The sequence below is a fragment of the Phodopus roborovskii genome, unplaced genomic scaffold, assembly GCF_943737965.1.
Source record: "Phodopus roborovskii unplaced genomic scaffold, PHOROB, whole genome shotgun sequence".
Classification (NCBI taxonomy): domain Eukaryota; kingdom Metazoa; phylum Chordata; class Mammalia; order Rodentia; family Cricetidae; genus Phodopus; species Phodopus roborovskii.
In genome coordinates, this window is record NW_026126459.1 from 3,687,426 (window position 1) to 3,696,328 (window position 8,903).

Consider the following 8,903-nt stretch of genomic DNA (forward strand, 5'->3'; position numbering starts at 1 on the left):
AACTACTATTTTTCAGCCTTGAAAGGGCTACCAAACACAGGCCTGAAGTGACCCAAGAGGGCTGCAAGCACACACACACACACACACACACACACACACACACACACACATTTGCATTTGGTCAATTCATAAATAAAATAGAAAACACTTGAAAGACCAAAGACCAAGTAAATAAATACCTGTATCATTGTCTTGTGGGACTTCAAGGACATGAGTTCTAGTCCTGTTGTACCCCATATTTGTGATTTGGGGACAACTTCTTGGAGCCAGACTTTTTCTCCAGGTGTTTTTCTAGGTTGGATATGAGTACCAGCGCAGGCTAGATCCAACAAGTTGCCTTACCTTTCCATCTTTCTTTGCCTCGACCGGCTGGCATTTACAGAATATTAGGGAAATTTGAACTGGTTGTCAGCATTAAATATTTGACTGCTGATGGGGCTGGAGAGATGACTCCCCAGGTAAGAGCATTGCCTTGCTGTTGCAGAGGACCTGGATTCGATTCCCAGCACCAGCATGGCCGTTCACAACTGTCTGTAATTCCAGTTCCAAAGTAATCTCTCACCCTCACACAGACATACTCTCATGCAAAACACCAGTGCATGTAAAAATAAATAAATCTTTAAAAAAAAAATTAGAGCTGAGAGATGGCTCAGAAATTGAGAGCCCTTCCAGAGGTCCTGAGTTCAGTACCCAGCAACCATATGGTGGCTCACAACCATCTGTAATGAGATCTGGTGCCCTCTTCTGGCCTGCGGGCATGCATGCAGAGAGAACATGGCATATATAGCAAAAAAAGAAAAAAAAAAAAAGAAAGAAAGAAAGAAAGAAAAAGAAAAAGAAAGAAATACATTTTGAAAAAAGATTTTAAAAAGTTGAAAGCTGAGCCAGCAAGATCGACTGGTTCTCAACCTATGGGTCACACATGACACTTTCACAGAAATAGCCTAAGACCATCTGCCTATAGGATATTTAGACCATCTGCATATCATATATTTACAGTAGCAAATTACAGTTATGAAGTAGCAAAGAAAATAATGTTTGGGGTCACTACAACATGAGGAACTGTATTAAGGGATTGCAGCAGTAGGAAGGTTGAGAGCCACTGGTTCAGCAGGTGAGAACTCTTGTTGCAATAGACTGACCACCTGAGTTTGATAGCAAAACTTGTGGAGAATTTATCCTCTACACTCACTGTTTCCCTTTCTCCCTTCCTCTCCTTCTCTCCCTCCCCCCCCACTCTCACACAAGATTAATAATGAAATTTTAAAATAACACTTGGCAACGAGACAGTGGTAGCACATGCCTTTAGTCCCAGTACTCAGGAGGCAGAGGCAGGCAGATCTCTGATTTGCCTGGTCTACAGAGTGAGTTCCAAGACAACCAAGGCTACACAGAGAAACCCTGTGTCAAAAAATCAAAACAAACAAAAAACTACAAATAAAATAACACTTGGCACCTTCAAATAACATTTTTATTGGCATTCTCTAAAAATGAGAATCAAGCACCCTGACTACTGAGTTACACCTCAGCTCCTGCTCTACACAGTAGTCTATATTCTGACACCAGTTCACTTCCAATGGAGGCTGAAAGGCAATTGCCGCTTCCTGTCATATTTGTAGGAAAGCCTTTTTGTCTTTCTTTCTTTTCTTTTCTTTCTTTTTTTTTTTTTTTTTTTTTTTTTGGAAGACATGGTTTCTCTGTGTAGCCCTGACTGCCCTTGAACTTACTTACTCTGTAGACCAGGCTGGCCTTGAACTCAGAGATCCCCCTGCCTCTGCCTCCCAAGTGCTGGGATTAAAAGCTTGCACCACCACTGACTTAGAAAGCCTTTTTTTTTTTTTTTAAGGTTTATTTTTTTTTTTTTTTACTGTGTATAGTGTTCTGTCTGCATGTATCCCTGCAAGCCAGAAGAGGGCACCAGATCTCATTATAGATAATTGTGAACCATCATGGGGTTGCTGCTAATTGAACTCAGGACCTCCTGAAGACCAGCTAGTATTCTTAACCACTGATCCATCTCTCCACCACTAGAAAGCCTATTCTTAAACTGAGTTAGCAGGAAGCGAAAATGTTGCTTTTCCCTCTCAAAAGTGGAATAATGAGGCAGGACACAGTGGCACACACCTTTAATCCCAGCATTCTGGAGGCAGAAGAAAGTCGATCTTTGTGAGTTTGATGCTAGCCTGGTATATTTTGTGAGCTCCAGGGCAGCCAGAGCTAGAAAGTAAGATCCTATCTCAATAAAATACATCTTTTTTATTTTATTTTATTTTATTTATTTATTTATTTATTTTGAGACAGGGTTTCTCTGTGGCTTTGGAGGCTGTCTTGGAACTAGCTCTTATAGACCAGGTTGGTCTCAAAGTCACAGAAATCTGCCTGCCTCTGCCTCCTGAGTGCTGGGATTAAAGGCATGCATCATCTATCCTTTCTTTGTGAGTTTAAAGTCCTATATTTAACTTATCTTTAATTCTAACTAAGGAAAACTATAACCATAACTATCTGTCTTCAATTTCCATCAAAGACCACAGAAGGATAGTATATAAACTCTAGAAATGACAGAGACATCTTGCTACCTGATCAGTCACCTGAAGTTCTGTAATGTTCCATCTTCAGCCCGTAAGCCATAGTGTGTCTGGCAGATTCCTCAGCAAAGCAGGAAACTTTAAACTGTTCACCTGTATTGGCAGTTTGTCAGTTACATTTCTCTGTTTCTATAGACTGTCTGGCAGACTCTTCCATGACGCAGGAACCCTGTAGCAATGTCCATCTTGAATCAGAAGTTGCTTTTTAGGGGGTCCTGAATGTCTAGTTTATACAGCATAAAGTTAAACAGTCCAGGCAAGAGCAGTATCTTGCTCAAATGGGTAGTCTTGCCATATTAAAAGTAAACTCCATAATGTGTTTCTTCAATATGCATCTTCCTTTTTGACACAGGTGGTGTTGCCAGGAGCAGTTATGTCTCACTGTTAAGAAAAACCATAAACCATTTTAAATGTCATATTCTGTAGGTCTTCAAAAAGTTTGAAGAATGCCTATCCATTTGAAATATATCTCTGTATATCTAGAAAACCTAACTCACCTAACTATAAGTTTTGACTATTATAGATAACTATCTATAATCTGTACTAAAGTATGCATTACATTTTTAAATGAGCTATATAAACACAACACCTAGACAAGAGGAGAAATATACATATCACAAAACTGACCTTAAGTTTGTATCAATAAATGAAAATCCGTTCCAAAGCAAAGTATTCATATCTATACCATAATCCCCTGTTTACCTTTAAAAAGAGATTGGTTGTGGTCATTAAACATTTATTACCAAGCCCATTTAAATGAAAACAAACATTTATAGACAATATTTGGGAATTTGGGCGTTGTTCTTTCCAAACTGCTTCCTGCTGGTAGGGGGCGCTGTCATGAGGCTCCTAAGAAGACACAGAAAACCTGGCTGTAGTGGTCTGCAAGGCTGGCTTGTCCTAGCTGTTTTGAATGTTGGATCACCTGGGATGCTGCTTCAGGAGGTCTTGCTTGATCAAACCATGTTAGCCTGGAAGGAATCCACAGCTTTTCATTTTCTGTGGAAACAAAAATAGAAATCCTTTTCCCCAGTAACCTATTCTTAGACTCAAATTTTGAAATCAAAGCATTTTCAAAATATATAAATTGGAATAATCTAGCAGCATTTCTTTAATAGTCAAACAATTTAAAGACAACACAATACTATACGGTATCCAGACTCTTTTTGTGTTTTTTATCTTTATGTGGCTTTTTTATTACTCTATTTCTTTTATTTCTATTTTTTATTTGCTGAGACAGGGTTTCTCTGTGTAACTTTTATCTGTCCTGGAATTAACTCTGTATACCAGGTTTTCTTTGAAATCACAGAAATCTGCTTGCCTCTGCCTCCAGAGTGCTGGAATTAAAGGAGTGTGCCACCACACCCAGCTACTCTCTCCAGCTGCTTATACACAGTAGTGAACTGTTAGCAGTACTTCTTAAAAGCCATGTGGTTTTTTTGCCACTTATGCTGAGTCAGGAAACCTCCCTTAAGGAACCTCGCAAATTTCTGCTTGTCTCTAGCAAAACAGAGTCCAACTGAGAAAAAATGCTGTTACTAAGAAGACTTGCTTGTCTCTGTTCTTTTGTTTCTAAAACCCTTTCTTAAGGTTTGTTAAGTTTTAAGTGATAGTTCTTAGTTGCCACTTTGTGGCGCCTTTTTGTTACAAGCATGTTTTCCCACCATTCTGGTCCCACAACTGTGCCAGCCCCGAATAACACACAGAGACACTGTATTAGATATAATTCTGTTGGCCTGTCTTAAGTATTAACCAATTTCTATTAATCTAAGTATTTCTACATGGTCTTATCTTACTGGAGAGAGGATCAGGACCTCTGTCTCTTGGGCCTACATCTTGAAACTCCTCCTTACTACTTCCCAAATCCTCCTTGTCTCCTAGCCCCACCTATCTTGCTTTCCTATTGGCCAACAGTGCTTTATTAATTAACCAATACGAAAAACATATTTACAGAATGACATCTCCCATCATCTCCTCTTTTCTGTCTAAAAGAAGAAGTAGGGTTTTAACTTTAACATAGTAAAATATATAACAAAACAGATATCAAATAAGAACCATAGTTAACAATGTTCAGACCATTAACATTTTTAAAATGATTTAAAGAAAATTCCATCATTTATCCTATCTTTGTGAGTCTAAAGTCCTCTATTTAACTTATCTTTAATCCTAACTAAGGAAAACTATAACCATAACTATCTGTCTTCAACTCCGTCAAAGACCACAGATGGATAGTATATAAACTCTAGAAATGACAGAGACAACTTACCTGATCAGTCACCCGAAGTCCTTCTGTAATGTTCCATCTTCAGCCTATGGCCATAGTACTCCTCAGCAGACTCCTCAGCAAAGCAAGAAATTGCAAAATGTCCCACTGTGTTGGCAGTTTGTCAGTCACTTTTCTCTGTGTCCTACAGACTGTCTGGCAGACTCTTCCATGAAGCAGAAACCCTGTAGCACTGTCCTCTTGTATCAGCAGTCACTTTACTGTGGGCCCTGCACTGACATCCTCTTCTGACCTCCAAGGGCACTGCATGCGTGTGGTGCATATATATACATATAGGCAAAACTCTTATACACATAAAATAAGATTAAATCTGTAAAAAAAAATGGAGCAAAGCAAAACAAAACAATACCCAGACAAGTAAGCAGATCATTTGTAACCAAGAACAATATAGTCTTCAAAGTCTATAGTGAAAGAAAAGGTAGAATTTAAGTTGCAATAAGGAGACAGCCTGCCCCTTCATTGGCCTTTTTATTACATAGCGTACCTCAGTTTAGATTTTGCTTGACCAAAGGGTCCACAAAGATACTTCTATCTCTGACTGGTAAAGTGCAGGTGCAGGATGGGGTGGGTAGGGCTTCTGAGATAGTGATTAGGGCAGTAAGAAAAACAGAACAGGAGGTGAACTACAAACAAATCTCATGGCTGAGGAAAAAGGAGCTTCAAACACATCTAGCAAAGCCTAGCTAGGCTGGGATATAACTAATGGCCCAAGCCAGAGAATTACCTACCTCAAACCTCAGGCAAAAGATCAAGAGAAAAGGCAGCACTTCTGTGGAATCATCTGTTCCAGGAGCCCAAGGCTGCTCTGTTCCTTCTCCTTTGAAGTTCTGCTTTTCCATTTATAAGGGAGCCTTGCAAAATCAAACACTCTGTGATGAAAGATTGCATAGTCTGTGAAGGGCTTTCATATACTCACCAAAGTTGCAGTTCCAAGCTGAGTTAATGTGCTGTCAATCTGTGAACCTAGTCTGGACTCATGCAATTGTACAAATATGGGTTTAAATGGAAGCAATACAGATGAGACAGAGGGAGCCAAGACAAGGATGCTGGAAACAAGGTGGTAAGGCCTAGCTATTAGGAATATTTCTGGAAGTACAGCCAGCAAGATTTACATAGGAGCCAGTCAGTGGTGGCACATGCTTTTAATAGTAGCACTTGAGAGGCAGAGGCAGGTGGATCTCTGTGAGTTCAGGACTTTTATGATTATCTTTAGTTCTGCATTCCTCTAAAGTGTATGTTCTGGCGGGCAGAGAGATGGCTCAGTGCTAAAGTACTTTCTATTCTTGCAGAGAACCTGAGTTTTGTTCCTAGCACCCTCGGTAGCTCACTACTGCCTGTAACTCCAGCTCACACTCTTACACCCTCTTCTGGCTTCCATAAGCTCCTGTGTGAACATGCACATAAACACACACACATTCACAAATTAAAATAACTTTTTAAATTCTTTCTTATTTTCAAAATGTACTTATCTTTATCTCATGTACATTGGAGTTTTGCCTGTGTGAAGATATTAGAACTCCTGGAGTTGGAGTTATGGACAGTACCTTGTGGGTGCTGGGGATTGAACCCAGGTCCTCTGGAGGCACAGCCAGTGCTCTTAACCACTGAGCCATCTCTCCAGCCTCAAATAAATATTTTTTAAAGTGTGTGTCCTAGAAGAGGTAAGAAGTGCTGTCTCATGAGTAAGTGAAATATATGCTAGGTAGTGATAAGGAGGGAATCTAAGTTTGGCATTTTGAAGCTTGCATGAAGAACAAAAAATAACTTGGGCCTCAGTGTACATACCAAAATTTCCAGGAAATTGTGAAACTAAGGCAACTAAAAGCTGGAAGCCAGCTTGGGTTACACAATAATACCTTAACTCAGATTATAATACAAAACAAAACATAACTTTAAAACTAAGAGTGGTGTTCCATACCTGTAATATTAGCACTGGAAAAGCTGAGGCAGTAGAATTATATCATAAGTTTGAGGTCAGACTGGGCTACATAGCAAGTACCAGGCCAGCCAGAGTGCAGAGTAAGAACCTGCCCCAAATTAAAACAAAAGCAACACAACAGTCTCAAAACTCAGAAAGCAAGCCGGCCATTGGTGGCTCACGCCTTTAATCCCAGCACTGGGGAGGCAAAGGCAGGCAGATCTCTGTGAGTTATAGGCCAGCCTGGTCTACAGAACTAGTTCCAAGACAGGCTCCAGGACAGAGAAACCCTGCCTCAAAAAACAAAAACAAAAAACCAAACCAAACAAACAAAAAAACTGAGGAAGCAAATATACATGTTATGTTCAGAAACACATACTATTTATTTATTTATTTATTTATTTATTTTATATTTTGAGACACAGTTTCTCTGTGTAACAGCCTTGACTGTTCTAGAACTTATTTTGTAGAAAAGACTGGCCTGGAACTCTGAGATTCACCTGCCTCTGTCTCTTCAGTGTTAGGACTGAAGGCGTGAGACATCACTACCTGGCATCATTAAACTTGTGATCCTCCTGCCTCAGCCCCTGAAGTGCTAGGACCACAGAAATGTGTTACCATGTTTGGCTCAAAAAAAAAAAAAAATATATATATATATATATATATATATATATATATTTCAATTTTACCTCTTTTTTTCTATTTTTTCTAAATATGTCATTACACATTTTGACATTGTCAAATTTTGACAAAGTGTATGAAATCTCTAGCATAGATGCACTGTTAGATATCATGTAAGTTCAGTTTCTTAGTGCCCTGCTTAACCTTCAAATCTTTTCTCATTGTGAATACTCATTGGTAACTATAGGTACTAGCCATTCCTGCCTGCAGAATGCCAGCAATAACTTAAATCCACACTGAAGTCTATTGAATATATATGATTGCAGGTGAGTTTCTTTCAACAGGATTCCAGATGCTACCAGACACAAGGGGAACTGTAACAAAAGGAAAACCCAAGTGGAAAGTGCTTCCTTGGACAATTGCAGTAAAAGTACTGTTGTGCAAATTTTATAAAAACATATGCCTACCTGAGCACCTTACAACCTCACTGCAGTCAGAAGAGGTCCTGGGGAGTCTAGAGGTTCTAAAGCTTCAGAGACATTAGTCTCAGGACCATATTCACCTCTGGTCCTACTACAGAGGAGGAGGCAAAGGGAAATGACAGAAGCAACCCTCCCCTGAGGAGCCGCTCGTTACTCACCCCTGGTATTACCTTCTATGACTAGCTGAGAAGCTCCCAGCCCTGCTCTCTGGTGTATCTGACATTTTCTGAGTGCTTCTCTTCCCTAGTGCTAGTGCTTAAGCCTTTGCTAAAATATTTTGGAGTGGGAGTAAGGGGCTGGGGGTGGTGGCACAGGCCTTTGGTCCCAGCACTTGCGAGGCAGAGCCAAGATCTTTTTGAGTTTGAGGCCAGTTTGGTCTACATATTGAGTTCCAGGGCACCCAGAACTGTGTAATGGACAGACCCTGTGTCAAAAATAGACAAACAAACAAATAAGAACTCCTGGGGCTGGAGAGATGGCTCAGCAGTTAAGGAATACTTACTACTTTTTCAGAGGAGCCAAATTTCACTCCTAGCCCACACAGAGGTAAGGTCACAATCAGCTGTAACTCCAGAAGATTGATGCCCTCTGTGCATTACACATACAGATAAATAATTATTTTTAAAGTAAAATCTTTATTAAACTCTCTTTGTTTAAGAAAACAAACAAAAAGAATTAGACCTGAATCCTTAAGGAGTCAGGAAGGAGTATGGCAATTCTAACTGCTTTGAGTAGAAGGCATCACCATGCAGGTCTATTGATGGACTTGTCCATCAATACAGCCTCAAAGTGATTCTGGAGGTAGACATGAGTGCCAAAGCCCAGAGGAATGTGATAAGCAGAGTGTTTTGACCAGGGGCATGGATGCTGCTGCCCAGAAGAGTGGCAAATCAGCCTGGGGAGATATGGGAAGGCAAATTTCCTCTCACTGTGATTACCTAGTGAATGATGTAACCCAAGGAACTCTACACACCAGGTATCAGTTTCTGCCAAGTTGCTTTAAAATTCCACCC